The sequence below is a fragment of the Mustela erminea genome, chromosome 3 (assembly GCF_009829155.1).
Source record: "Mustela erminea isolate mMusErm1 chromosome 3, mMusErm1.Pri, whole genome shotgun sequence".
NCBI classification, from domain to species: Eukaryota; Metazoa; Chordata; class Mammalia; order Carnivora; family Mustelidae; genus Mustela; species Mustela erminea.
The window spans coordinates 115,847,327-115,862,475 of NC_045616.1; the positions used below are offsets into that span (position 1 = coordinate 115,847,327).

Below are 15,149 nucleotides of genomic sequence, written 5' to 3' on the forward strand. Positions count from 1 at the left end.
GTGGGTACCGACAGACATAAGACAGGTAAGTTTATATACTCAATTAGAATTATGGGGTATATTTGTCTACAAGGGTCTCTGGTCAACTACAGGCGGTTACAGATGTTGAGTACTTGAAGCCTGAGATACTAAAATGAAAAAAGGGGACAATGAGAGTAAATGGAAGAAGGTACTAATAAGATTTCTTTCACTCACAGCTTTACCCATATCTAGACCTCTCTGTGGCAGGTTACACACTTAAATACTAAAACTTCTAGCAAAAATTTTCAAGAGTCCCACTCCATATACTTTTAAAAAAAAAAAAAAACCACATTTATAAAATCACTTATGGCAAGTTTGGGGGTGAACAGGACTATTGATTGGGTTGAGCAAGAGCTCTTTTCAGCCTAAAATCTAGGTATGAATGATTACCATGAAAAATTGGAGGCTCAATCCTTCACTTAGGATGGTGACTTCTGCATAAAGAAGAAAGGTAAAGTCCCTGAAATATGTCAGCTATCCCAGAGAACTCTGAGCTGTGAAAAAAAAAATCCTTGTCCTGGTCAGAACACTAGGTAGCCGAGTGGCATAGTACCTGAGTCCCGCTCCTAGTTCCCTTCCTCCAGCTAACCACAGACCTGCCCTCCTTTTGAAGGACTTGCTCTAGGGAGAAATCTTCAAGGACAGACAGATTGGAAGGAATAAATGAATTGGAGTCTGTGAGCTAAGATGTACACAAATATAAATAAACAGAATTAGAGGTGGAAAGAATGGAAACCTCCAGAGCCAACAAATTTCTGTCTCCTCGTGCTCAGGCATTTTCCCTTTAAGAAAGCCGGGAAAGAAAAGAAAGGTTCTAACATGGATTGAATGCCTCCCATGTAATGAGAGGGATTCTAGCTGCTTTCAAACATGCAATTTTATTTAATCCTCCCCCTCAACTTACATGTCATCCTCGCACAGGGCCCATGCGAACCTCCTCTGTATCATTCCAATTTTACTGTACGTGCTGCCAAAGGGAGTACCCCTTCAGCTTCAAGGGAAGCGTTACCTCCCATGTTTTACTGAAAATGCAAACCAAGATTCAAAGAGATCAAGAGACTTGGCCAAGGCTACACATTTAGGAAATATAAAAACCAGGATTCAAAATGCTTATTTTCCTCCAAACCCTGCCCACTACACCCCTAGTGGAAACAGAATTATAGCATGCTTTAACTGAAAGATGGTCTCACCATCATCTCCATTTCATAGATGAAGAAACTAAAGCCAAAAGCAGAAGCAACTTGCCCAGGTCCCATAGTCAACTTGTAATAGGTACTCAGCTGTAGCCCAGGCCTTCTGATTTTCAAGTAGGAGCTCTCATTACTTATATCCTTCAAAGGCCTACAAGAATGGTACAACACTCAAACGGGGGCATTAGAAGAGAGCTTAACGAAGGGACTGTTAAACACAAGGACACATTTAAAGGAAGCCAACAAAGGATGGTGAAGCAATCCAAGTGTAGCAGCTATCAGGGTACCATGAATACCCCTGTACCTGAACAGACAAGGACAGTGCCCTGAACTCACTCTGACCTTTGGTAGAGAAAGGCACCGCCAGCCTACAACCTGGTAGGGAGGGAATCTAGACCTTTAAGGCTCTGCTCTCTCGCTCTCTCTCCTAGCCTACCTGTGCCTACCGGGACCTCCCATAAACTGTACTCTACAGAAAGCCAGAAGACGATGGATTTCCAAGATGCAGCTTCCAGGGTTGGGAGCAAGAGAGAAAAGGGAGAAAAATGGACTGGGAGGGGCATGTGGCGACTTCTGAATACACTACTAAACAGGGATGCTTCTCCAAACCTGTCTTGGGAAGAGCTTGCCTTAGCAGGTCAAAGACAGTAAAAACAATATATCTGTCTCTCATGCTAGGCAGTGTGGGGCCAAGAAGGTTTGGCATGGGGAAATAAAGGGCAGCTCCCAGCACAGAGCTAGATTTCCCACCTTGGGAGCATTATCCTAGTCTCGCCAACTTGTCTCTGATGGAAGGGGATGGAAGCCCTGTTCTAATCACCTGAGGATCGAAGGCATTGCTTTGGGACTCTTCTGCTTTGGTATGAACAACTAGTGTTCAAATAGGAAGTTGCTAGCGTTTCAAATGAGCTTTTGTGGGTATTCGAGAATTAAAAACAGGAGAGGGGTAAGGAGGGACCACATGTGTACAAAACCGTATCTGTTATTTACCAGTTCTTGGAAATCAATATCACTTTTCAAATGAAGACAATCCCTAAGTGAAGGTGACTTGGGCATCCTGGTAAGGCACAACCCTCCTCTCAATTCCCCCTAGCACACGCATCCTTGCCCTGGTCCTCCATGGCTCCCCCAGCATGGGTACCATGCTCTGGTCCTACGTGGCTCCCCCAGCATGGGTACCATGCCCCATCAGGTCCCCCCATCCCACCCTTCCATTTCTTCCTGAAGTTTCAACTTCAGCTTCCACTGAGCCCCCATCCTCTCCCTGACTTGGTCGTATTTCCTATTTAGTTTAAATCAACAGTCTGATTTTATCAACAATAATGCTTTATGGAGGTTTATTTCTTCAAACAGACTGCGCTCCTCTTTGCTATAAAGTTAATTTTACGTTCTTTGTTCACTTTCCTAATCTGCAAATTACATCCTCCTGTTCCCTGATTACTTACTATTGGAAAAACAGCCCCTTTTTGCTTCCAGTTTGAATATGCTCTGTCTTATCTTGATGACCCTAATCTTTGTCCCCTGACTGGCCTCTCAAGACAGCCCTGAGTAACAGGGAGGGCACAGCTGGTCCATCAGCACAGACCCCAGCCTGAGCTGGCCAGAGCTGCGTGCCTTGCTCCCTCACTGGCTTTCCTCCCACCCATCCACCCCCCACCCCAATCGTTTTTTTCTCAAACAAAGTGTGGGAAGACGCTCGGTTGCAGCAGGAAGGATTAGAAATTCTGGGATCCACTCCATGCTCTCAGAAAGTCCTAGTGGGAAGACAGAGAGAACTTCCGACACTCAGAGAAACAAGGACAAGCGCTTTGGAGGCTGACACTCCGGCTGATACCGCATGAAAAATGACCTGACTCTTTTGTTGGAAGTGCCTGGAGGGGGAGGGGCTGCAAAAGGAAGCAAGATCACTGGGAATGGTGAAGGGAAAAATAGAACCAGTTCTTACACGATCAGGATTTTAAAGAGGATGGAGAAGAAATGGCCCTGCTGTCAGAAATGCCAAAGAGAATTAAGCATGTTCCACATAGAGGGAAGGAAGGAAGGAAAATGAGGAAGGAGGGAGAAATGGGCAAAAAAATAAGAATTGGAAGGGATCTTAGCAAACCTCATGCTTTAAGAACACCAGGGTCCCAAGACCAGACCCCAAGTCCCAATGACAGCAATAGAGTCATAATAGTGATGGCAATAATTACAAGTGAGATTTGTTTACTGTTATTTGCCAAACCAATCCACCATCTTACTGTTGTTTCAGCATATGTCATGTTCCTTTCCATCCCTGGGCCTCTATGTTCTCAATAATAGCAAAAGCTAGTATTTCTTGTGGGTTTCAATGCTTTAGTCCCAATCCTCTAATTTTCTGAGGACATTGCACTCTGTCTAAAACCTCTCCAGACTTCCCAATTTGGGAGCACACTCTTCTTCTGATCCCTAAGTGGAACCGAGTTGTGGTAACTCTATAAAGGGCCAGATAGTAAATATTTTGGGCTTCTCAGACCACATATGGTCTTTGTCACAGGTTCTTCTTTGTTTTCATTTTTGTTTTTTACAATCTTTTTAAAACATTTTTTTAAAAATCATTCTTAGCTTGAAAGCTCCCTCTGACCTTGTTCTACGGCCATAAACCTTGAAGTCATGTGTAAAACGTCCATTTCCCACCACCTGTCCATCATGAAGATCTTCAGGTTTGGGCTGCCTCTCAAAATACTCTTTTATTTATTTATTTTTTTTTCAGTTCCCCCAATCCCTAGTCCAGTTTCTTACTATCTCATACATGCTTTGGTCACCAAAATGGTCTTCCTACTTCTCAAAGCAGCACACATGTCACTGCTGGTTCTACCTTCATAAACAATCATTCCTTTGCTGAGACACCTTCAAATCTAAGGCCCTTACTCTGCATTCAAGGACTGATTCCCCAAAACACATATTGGCGCGGGCACATGCACACACGTGCGCACACACACACACACACAAACACAGCGTTATCTGGTCTTGAATAATAATACAAAGAACAACAGCTAGCAGTTAGTGAGCATTAATATGAACTAGCCACCCTGCCAGCTGCACAGATCACCCCCTAGGTGTCATCAGAACCCTATCAGATCGGTGAGACTATGAGCCCAATTGTACGACGAGTAGCTGAGGCTAGAAGAGACTTAAAACATATACGCTGGTTTACACAGTAAAATGGAAAAACTAGGAGCAGAATTATGACTGTCAGACTCAAGGGGCCCTTGCCTTCACATCCATCCTGCATTGCCTTTAACGTGCCTCCCACTCTGCTCTCCCAGAATCAGCCCCACTGAGAAACATCCTCAAAGGAATCACTGATTCAGGAGACAGCAAGCAGGTCACCAGCATGATACACATCTCAACTCTTAGCCCCCAAAGCAAAGCAGTTGCTCTGGAAGAGAAGCTGGTGTGTCTGAACTTAGAGCACCATAAATCGAGCAGGAATGACCCTGGGTACAGACAGCAGGTTGCATCGGATGTCCCCAACAGCAGGCTGCCGGCCGCCAAGCGGGCAGCTCAGAGCAGCTGCATTTCAAAGCAGCAGACCAGGGCACGCTACTAACGTGTGGACGAACCACTCCACAATGCGCTTAAAAGCCACACTGTGTTTCCTGGACAATGGCTGCAGGCCAAAACACACACATTCCAGTTTTTATGACTATAAGGTGAGCATTCTTTTCATGGTTCCCTCCCTGTTCCCTCACGCTCAGCTGTGCTGTGTTTTGCTTGTTCCACATCCTCGCTGCTCTGCTGCTTGCTTCCACCACCCCCCACCCCATCTGCTTCAGTGCTTCCTTGCCACGGTCTCTCCTGCCTTGCTTTTCTGCAATGTCCCCATCGCAGTGGTTTTCTCCTCCTTTCAGGCCCTTGGTCAGGTTTTCTCTAATTACTCGACTTCCTCTCCCTCTGTTTTCCTGTTTGCCTGGCACAGCCTCCTTCCCCCTGCCTGCGCAGTTTCCCGGCTTTAAAAGCTCCATTCCAGCTTCCTTGTCTTCCCCTGACCCCCGCTGGTCCACCCTCTCTCCTCCACCACGGCTCCTCTCTATGGCCCTTCCTTTCTTTACGGACACCTGGTCCCTCCTGTCCCTCTGGCCTCTCCCCACCCCCTTCACCCTTCACCTCTGGTCTTTGTTCCCTTGTCTCCTGCCTTTCCTCAGCCCTCCCCTCTCTCCTCTTGGGTCCCCTCCTGGTTTCCATCCCCCCCTTATCTTTGTTTTCCTTCCTTCTGGCTGCTGATAGAGTGGGAGTAGTTGCAGGCTGTGGCCCTGATTTCACATGCAGACCCGGATGGAGCCAGCCTGTCAGTCTAACACTAACATTGCCTGGGGAAAGGGAGTCTCAGTCCCCACATGTCGTCTGTCCCCGCAGACTGGAGCTAAGCGAGAAGGCTTCAGAGTAAAGAAAGCCACCAGCAATCTCAGGGGTCCAGCTTGGTGAGCAGAATGAAGAACGGACTGGTTTTTTTTTCCAACTGATCTCATTTAAGTCAAGGTCAAAGACCAGGGCTGGAACATGTCATTTGTAAGTTGCAGCCTTGGGGCAGAAGCTCAGTGACCATCCCTGCCCTCCTCACAATGCATGTGTGTGCACGCACACACACACACACGCACACACTTCCTACTCACTTTTGTTAGGAGCAAAAGGCCCTGAGACTTTTCAGATGGGAGTGTGTGAAACACCCACACTGCAAAATAAGAACTGTAAAGGAAACCAGAACAACCACCAAAGGAGATGTCGCTGGGGGCGAGGGTAGGGGGGTGGGTTAGGGGGAAGGAGGGTTCCCAGCTCCTCTACCTCTAGCCCATCAATTCTTTTCAACTTCAGTTATTCTGTTTCCTGGACTGAGCCCCAGTGGAGCGGAGCTGGCGTTTTTCCTTAGAGGACAGCGCCATCTAGCAGGTGAAATGCCAAACCCTTAGCTAGGAGCTGAGAAGAAAACCAACCTCCAACCCCAGGCTTCCAGGCTCCCAGTTTCTACCCTCAGCCAGTAAACCCCAACTGGTCTGAAAAAAAAAAAAAAAAAAATGTTTTAACCCTTGGCTTTGGGGAGATTTTAGTCCATTTCCAGCCACCCCTATTTCTCCAGTGCCTGATTTAGTTTCAGTTTGTGGCCTTTGTCCCTAGAAAAGGTGAGGAGGTTCTAGGTGAACCAACAGGCTCTGCCCGATGGCTAGGGAGCTCCAGGAGACTTCTCCTAAGAAAACAAAATAGAATTTCTTAAAGATGCATCTGCAGAACTGGTCAGACCACCTCCAGAATTCTCTGGCAACATCTGTAACTCTTTCCTTTTTTTCCCAATTGTTTCTTCCTCCCTCCTTCCTTTCACATGAATTGAGTGCCTGCTGTATAACCTGGCATCATGGTAAGTTACTTAAGAGACAGCTCCTCTCTCAAGCATCCCACAGTCCAACAGACTCAGATGTTAGACTCTCAGATTTGCAGAATGTCTGACTTGGGATGGGGTCCTTTTAATTTTAGCTGTGCTAAGAGTCTAGGGAATAGAGAGAAGACAGTCTTAAGACGCTCCCCTCCCCAACACTTCTACCTCATCACAACAGCTTCATTTTTATTTAGGTTTTACCTATGAAATGTCTGCCTAAATTTTGTTTTAATGAAGACTTTTTATGCTTGTGAAGGAATCTGAAAATATCTGCTTCAATCTAGATCTCCTTCTAGAGATGAGGAGATGAGATTCAGAGAAATTCAAGCTTACTCAAGCCCATGGAAATAGGGGAATAACTCTCCACATTCTACTTTTATAGTTCTTTGACAAAAATCCCCAAACTCACCAGGTCTTCAAGGCCAGACTTTGACAATGGGAATGAGGACAAAATGAACTGCTCTGATTATTTTGTATTTTTGTTTGCTTCTCTCTGCCAGATTCCATATAGGCAAGGATGGTATATGAGTCTGCGAGGGCTGCCATAACAAAATACCCTTAAGGGGGTGACTTTAGCAACAGAGAACATTTTCTTATAGTTCTGGAGGTTAGGAGTCCAAGATCAAGCTGTGAGCAGGGGGACTTCCTTTCTGAAAGCCATGAGGAAGGATCTGTTCCAGGACTCTCTCCTTGTCTTGCAGATACCATTTTCTTCTGTGTCTTCCCATCATCTTCCCTCTGTACATTGTTCTGTCCAAATTTTTTAATATTTTTTTAATATTTTTTTAATATTTTTAATTTTTTAATATTTTATTTATTTATTTGACAGAGAGAGAGAGATCACAAGTAGGCAGAGAGGCAGGCAGAGAGAGAGGGGGGAGCAGGCTCCCCCACTAAGCAGAGAGCCTGATGCAGTGCTCGATCCCAGGACCCTGAGATCATGACCTGATCCGAAGGAATAGGCTAAACCCACTGAGCCACCCAGGCGCCCCCAAGTTTCCTCTTCTTATAAGGACACCAGTCATATTGAATTAGGGCCCACCCTGTTGACCTCATATTAATTTAACTACCTCCGTAAAGACCCTATCTCCAAATACAGTCTCATTCTGAGGCACCAGGGATTGGAACTTCAATGTGAAGTTTTGGAAAGACACAACTTAACCCACAACAAATGGCAAATGGTTTTCATTTTCCTTGCAAACCTCAGTTGGTAGTGGCTTCCTGTATACCACCTGCTAAAAAGAATGAAAATGACTCTAAGACCAAATCTACACAGGGTCCATATTACCAGTGGAAGCTATGGGCATGGGAGTGGAGAGTAGAAGTGTGATTGTCACGTGTCTACCCTTAGTGATGTGGGGCATATAGACACTGCCCCCTAGGAACAAGGGCATGCTTTTCTCAACATAGCCACACTACTAAAAGAGGGTCCATGGCAATCATGCACTCCTCTCAAGTCCTTCCTTTTACAGATGAGGCATATAGATCCAGGAAGGTGATGCCTTGCCTAAGATCACTTAATTCCTTTGTGACAACGTCGAGGCCAGATCCTGACTTCATATCTTTGATTTAGTCTTCTTTCCAAGACCCCAAGTTATCCTAAGTGACATCCAACAAAGACACAAACCCCTATATTTCCTGGGAAGGATTCCCAAAGTCTCCTATTCCTTCCCAAGAAGGAACCATGTGGAGAGAACTAAGTTAAAATTCAAAGGTCTTGGTTGGCTTCTATGGACAACTCCATGATTGCACAGACCACTAAGTATTAAAGGATTCTGAGGCTGCATCTAGGCCTTTCTGGAGAGAATGCTGCCATCAGGAACCATGGGTTTTTTCCTTGATCTTAACCAGGAACCTGGGTTAAGAGACATGCCATGATGATCCTGATACCCAGACACAGTTATGTGACCTGCTCTGAAGGCTTTAAGCACATGCCCTTTCTTCATTACTTTCCAACCCAGAAGCTCCAGCTATCCATTATATGTGCCCCTATATGTTCAATCCCACTTAAATTATCACTGGTATTTCTCCATGTAGCATCTCCCTTCTGGAGATCTAACTCCTGGTCCCAATCACACACTGGCAACTTCCATATATTTGATGCAGCAATAGGCAAGGAATGTTTACTAAAGAGTTAGCCCTCAGCCACTGTTGGTGAGGGGGCATACAAAGGTCAGCTGGCTCATGGGCCCCGGAAAAGGTCAACTTCGCGAGAAGAGATACCATTTCTCAAAGGCTTTCTAACATGCTACAACCTCATACATGGCTGAACCATGGGGCTGCTCGGAGAGAGGCACTTCAGAGGAGTTGAAGCCATTTGCCTTTTAACTTCATACAGAGGAAATGAGTCTTTTTTAGGCTCTTCTGTTCCACTCAGCTCAGAACTCCCCAGCTCCTTCTTACTCCTGCTCTCGGCAGGCAGACCTGGACAGCTTCTGGAATAGAAGTTAAGTAATAATTTCATTATTCCCTAGACTTCAGTGTTCCTGTCCCAAATATGGGGACAATAATAGAACCTAGCTCATAGGGTTGCTATAAGATCAAGTGGGCTCACAGTGGCACCATTATCAGTAGAATTAATTCAGTAGATATTTAGGGAACACCTACTGTGAAGTATTTAGGACACAGATATGCATAAGACATTGTTTTTTACTTCACAAAATTCCTGGCCAATGACAATTCAGTTATGGTATGATATCAAGTGCCTAATCAGGTATTTGTCCAAAATACAAGGCAAGAAGGATTAATTCAGCCTGGGGAGCTGGAGAATTTCCTTTACATCATCCATATTTGAGCCTGACTTTGAGGAAGGAATAAGATTTCACCACAAGTTCTTACCAAGACATCAACGTATGCCAGAGGAGCAAAGCTTCTTGTGGAAACTTTCAAGTATAGGCTGTGCCTGTAGATGATGAAGTCCCTGGATTTATTCTCTCGGGTCCAGGAGGGAGAACCCTGTTAGTCAGGAGACCTGACCTCATCCAGGCTTGCTGTGTTATCTCGGTCAAGCCACCCTACTTCTCGGTGCCTCGGTTTCTTCAACAGTCAAGTGAGATTGATTTCCCACAAAGAGTTTCCATTAGGCTTGAGATTTTAAGTAAGAGGTGTGTGAAAGCTTTGGGAAATTAAAAGAGCTATTCAAGCAACAAAGGAGAACAGTAACAAATGTTTACTAAGCACTTACTACCTGCCAGGTACTGTGTCAAGGGCCTACAAGTCATCTTATCACAACCATTACCATTTTGCCAGTTCACAGATTAAAAAATTGAGAAGGTGACTTGCTCAAGGTGACAAAACTAATGTTGATGTGTAAGTGAGGGCAAGGCAGAGTGCCCCTCCCCCCCACCTCTAGACATGCTGGAACTACTTTCTAATTATCATGAGATCTGGGGTCTGGGTAGATACCATGAGAAATGGAGGCACCAAGTAATACCACATCCATAATTGGATTCAGGGTGCAAAACAGAGGTCTGCTTGAATCTTGGGGTTTGCTAGACCCTAGAGAAGCACAGAGCATTCTAGTTCCTTCTGTTTTTTTATGGGGGAGATCAGTGCATAGCACAGCACTCCTCTATGACCAACAGGAGCCAAGAAGAGCTCAATACATAAATGCCAATTTTACTTGAAACACACTCTGGGTCACTGCCTGGACAGAGTAGGGGGCCAATCAGAGCGTGACTCCTACTGCTATGGTTGCTATGTCACTGGGGTCATCCCTTGGCTATAGGCCCCAGTCCCACAAGACACCCCACTGGAGGGCCTAAGTCTCCTAGGAAGAGCTCTCTTAATCCCTACAATGAGCCTTAGCAGAACAGAGCTAACAGAAAGTAGGCCCAAGGACACCAATGCCTCCAAGCCATAAACAAGAAGGATCAGCTGTGAGAAGCTGAGTGGGAGGCTGGCTGGGGTTCTCAGGAAAGCCTACTAGGGAGAATGTGGAAGATGCATTGGGCTGTGTGGAGGTGGGGATAACTGAAACCTCACAGCCGAGAAGGTCAGCTCAGGGCATCAGAGGACTCTCATCTACTGAGAAAGCCAAGAAATAGAAATTCCCAAAGACAAAATGGCATCCAAGACACTGGACCTGAGAGAAATCCCTGGTTACAATTTCTTCTGCTTTTGAGAGAAAGAAGTTATAGGGAAGATGGCTGTTGGTGTATAATACAGGAGTTACATTAGGGCGACCTTGAGTGCGGACTATCTGCTATGGCTCCTGCCATTCCAGCCACTTGTCCAATTTTCTTTTTCCTCCTTCTATTTTTCCTCTTCTCCATCTCTTGCTACTACTTCTAGATAAAGTTTATTGAGTACTACCTCTAAGCCAAGCACAGTGTTTGCTTTAAATGCATCATCTTATTTAATCTGTGTTACAACCCTCTGAGGTGGGTAATTATATATAAAGATTTCAGAGAGGAAGAAACTAAAGCTCAGAGAAGATTAAATAAGCTGTGCAATGCCACAGATCTGATGCAGCCTCCAAATCCAAATTCGTACTTTAAAGCTCATGATGTTCCCATTGCACTACCTTTCCTGAGAAACTTGTTTGTAGAGAGAGAGCTCATAAGAGGACTGTCTACCAGAGAGTGAGCTTGGGCTAAGTTTCTTTTTCTTTCTTACCAGCTATGTTATGGTAGAAATCCCTGCCGGGAACTTTCTTCAAAACAGAGATGTTGTGAGAGTACTCAACTGTTCTTAGGTAGGGATGTAATAAACCTACCTTTTGAGGGTTTGAGAAAGAAGCAGCCCCACACCAGGGGAGGGGTCAGAGGTGAGAAAGTGAGATCCATGTTCTAGGCTGGAGAAGGGGTAGACTTTGAAGCCAGCCCATAGCAGATGATGCTGTTGACAACTTTGATTGGAGCAAGTGAAGACAAGCTGAGAAAGCCTAAGTTCCTAGTGTGACCATGACCAGACTTGAGCCAAAGCCTCCCCCAAGAATGCTGCAGAACTATGCTTCACCAGCCACACCATGCTCCAATGAGAAACTATATCACTAGAAGATTGACCATACTCCAATTCCCTCCTCAGTAGGTGTCCAACGAAGATTAATAACCCTTCAGGCTACGTAAGCTAGCCTTGGGGTTTGGAATAAGTCAAGGGGTGATGGGAGACTCTGAGTTTGCTTTAGTAAGTCATGGTAGGATTTTTTTTTTTTTTTAAGATTTTACTTACTTATTTGCCAGAGAGAGAAAGAGAAAGAGAGAGCAAGCACACAAGCACAAGCAGGGGGAGTGGCAGGCAGAGGGAGAAGCAGGCTCCCCGCTGAGCCAGAAGCCCAATGTGGAACTCAATCCCAGAACCCTGGGATCATGACCTGAATCGAAGGCAGACTCTTAACCAATGAGCCACCCAGGCATCCTGTCATGTGAGGATTTCAAGCAATTACATGGAAAAATAAGAAAATTGATTCTATTCACACACTTAAGGTTGCTCCCCAAGCAGTGATATGACAGAGTTTTTCTTTGGTGTTTCTCCTGTTAGTCTTCGTATTCTGTTGGTGAGATATGACAAAGGAGTAATTGGAATAACCTGCTCAGGAAAGCCATAACTCGGGGCGCCTGGGTGGCTCAGTGGGTTATGCCTCTGCCTTCAGCCCAGGTCATGATCTCAGGGTCCTGGGATCCAGCCCCATATCGGCTCTCCGCTTGGTGGGGAGCCTGCTTCCCCCTCTCTCTCTGCCTGCCTCTCTGTCTACTTGTGATCTCTCTCTCTCTCTCTCTCTGTAAAATAAATAAATAAAATCCTTAAAAAAAAAAAAAGCCATAACTCACCAACACAAAGATGGTTTCTCTCCCCTAGTCAAGTTAGTGTGGCCATATAAGGCTATTCAGGCTGTACACTGCTCAACTCCAAGGGACACTATTCAAATAGACCATGATATAAATGCTTTCTCCAGGAGTTATGCAATAAAGAGGCAATGAGCTGCACTCTCCCATCTTTTAAGAATCAAGCCAGACATATCCTTCTCCACTCTGCCCTCCCCAAAGAGCCCAGCTGATAATCGCTCCCTCTTTTGTACACAGTGTACTCCTACAGTGTATACTCTACAAGACACTTCCTGCCTTGTAGTTACTGCTTCATGTGAATAGCTTATCTTTCCCACCAGACTATGGTTCTTAACCCTTTCGGAGGAGTCCTGGGCCCCTTTGAAAATCCTATCAAAGATACAAACATTTCCCCAAGGGAGGAAAAAAACATGTAATTTTGTATCCAATTTTAGGAAGTTCATGGATGCCCTGAAGTCCATCCACAGCAAGTTAGAATGTAGCTTCCATAAAAGCAAAGACAGTATGTGTCTTGTTTATGATGGTACCCTGAAAATCAGCACAGTGCCTGAGACACAGTAGCATAATAAATGCCAGCTAAATGAAAAAATGATTGAACCCTGGGAAGGTCTTCAGTGCGGGGTCAGTGTCAGAGCCATTTCTTTAGCCTCAAGAAGGTTTCCAAGACAAAGGACCCTCAACCAACCTGACATAACACTCAAAAGGCCAACTGATAAATTAAGGCTCAGTCCCCCTCTGGCATGGGTACCTCAGCCAGCCTAGCCCGTCTAGGCCCAGCCAGACAAGGAAACTTTATCAAGCTCCAGAGTCTCCACTATAGAAAGGCAGTGTCCCTGCTTGGTGAATGGGAAATCTAATCTGACACGATTGGCTCTTTTGGCCACTTAGAATCCTAAGAATTTATGCTTCCCTTCCTTTCTGCCCAAGGAGATAGAGAAGTTTGTTTAGGGACGTGAATGATAATGTTAATAAAATAATAATAACCCCTCTTATAATTTGAAAATTAAACTAACTGTCCTCCACACGTTCACACGCATGAGCTCTTCCAGTCTACATACAACATCCTGTGAAACAGGTATTGCTCTCATTTTACAGGTCAGGAAGTCGCGGCTCAGCAAGGCCGAGTTATCCAAGTCACACCGCCTGTCAAAGGCTAGAACTGGGCACCCTGGAATTCTATCTGTTTTCCTAGATTCTTTTGCTGACCTCAGGCATCCATCTGAGCAATTACTGAATCATGTATTAAATGTCTTCCATATGCATATATCAGCTGATTCTGAGTTTAATCTATCTAGGCCATGCCCCAGTCTTACTACATCAAGCTAGCAAAGTTAATCTGCTCAACGACTATCACCTGCCACAGGCCTCCAGCTGCCAGAGGCTAGGCTAAATCTGACCAGGGACTGCCACGAGGACTCTCTTAGGTCAACGATCAGCAACACAGTGGACTAAAATGGCCCACCTCTCCTCTATTATCAACTGCTGGTCACAGCAACTTCTCAATCATACCTGCTCTCCATCAAGAGTAGGCTAGGTATATCCTCACTCCTGGACCACAAGACAGGAAGGACAGAAATTGGACAATTGGAACCTCAGCTACCACAAAGAACAGTACAAATAACTGAAGGAAAGAAAGTGAGATTGGGAAGTAAGTGAAAAGACCTCTGAGAGCAGGGACCCCTCCTGGAAGGAAAAGAAGTCTGTGGGGGGCACTCGAGGTGTTCTTTAAGGACACAAAGGTCCATGCCTCTGTGGCTGATTTAGACTTGCTTTCTTGCTTTCTATTTAGACCTGTATCAGAAGTAAAGAAAGGTAAGCGCTCCCAAGGCAACAGGCAAATTTTAGGTTAAGTACCAATAAGGACACAGGAGTGAATGAGACTGTGGAATACCCCCCCAACCCCCACCCCCCCACCCCCCACCCCCCCACCCCCCCCCACCTGCCAACAGAGAGTTCCAGAGTAGGATTTGCAACCTCCAGCATCAATTGCTTAAGGGCAAATCACCGTGCACTGAGACGAAGGGGTAGATCAACGAACTTCTACACAGGGTTCCCTTCCAAATTTGAAATTATATTGTCACCTCAAATCAGGGTAATATCTTATAGTTGTACGGACTTTACAGTGTTCAAAGCACTTTTATGGAGATTGGATTGCCTTTGACAATTCTGGAAGATGGTCTGGGAAGAAATTACTATCTCCATTTTATAATAAAGAGTGAGATTAGGACCCATACAGGACAATGCTCCTTCTACCGTGCTATAGAGGACTGTGCATCCTACCAGCTGGGATTTCAGCTCTTAGCAGCTCAGCTGACAAGGTCTGGACCTTTAATGCCAACCATTTGGATTTCTGAGAAAGCCCAGGGAAGCCCGTGCACAGACACTGAGCCCTGGGCTTGGACAACAGCATAGTCATAGCAGCCAAGAGTGAGAAATTACAGTGACACCCCTTATCTGGCCGGAGCTGCCTGAAGATAAGTAGAAAAAGTGCACGTCACAGCTACTTCCTGGGTTTGTGTTCAGACAACTGTGGCCCCATAATCCCATTAAAAAAGACTCAGGTCATGAAATGCTCCTCTCTTCCTGCCTTTTTTGTCTTTTCTCTGCTCTTTGCTCTCTCCCAAGCCTCCTTCCTTATCTTACTGATAAGATAAGAGGCATGCTAGTCCTCACCTCTCACCTCTTCCTGTAGGACAGAGAAGCCACTTGCATGATGACAGGTGCTGGGAAAAGTCCCTTGCCCCCAGAGATCACAGCTCTCAT

The 15,149-nt window shown here is 45.4% G+C and overlaps 1 long non-coding RNA gene and 1 other non-coding gene across 2 annotated transcripts in view; both read right to left on the minus strand.

Moving 5' to 3' along the window:
- The window catches only part of LOC116586775, a 292,442-nt gene that overhangs the window by 222,181 nt on the left and 55,112 nt on the right, over positions 1 to 15,149 (minus strand). The gene's annotated exons all lie outside the window — the stretch shown is intronic.
- On the minus strand, positions 896 to 1,004 carry LOC116587410. The gene has a single exon (XR_004284425.1). It is a non-coding gene; the product is annotated as a U6 spliceosomal RNA (small nuclear RNA).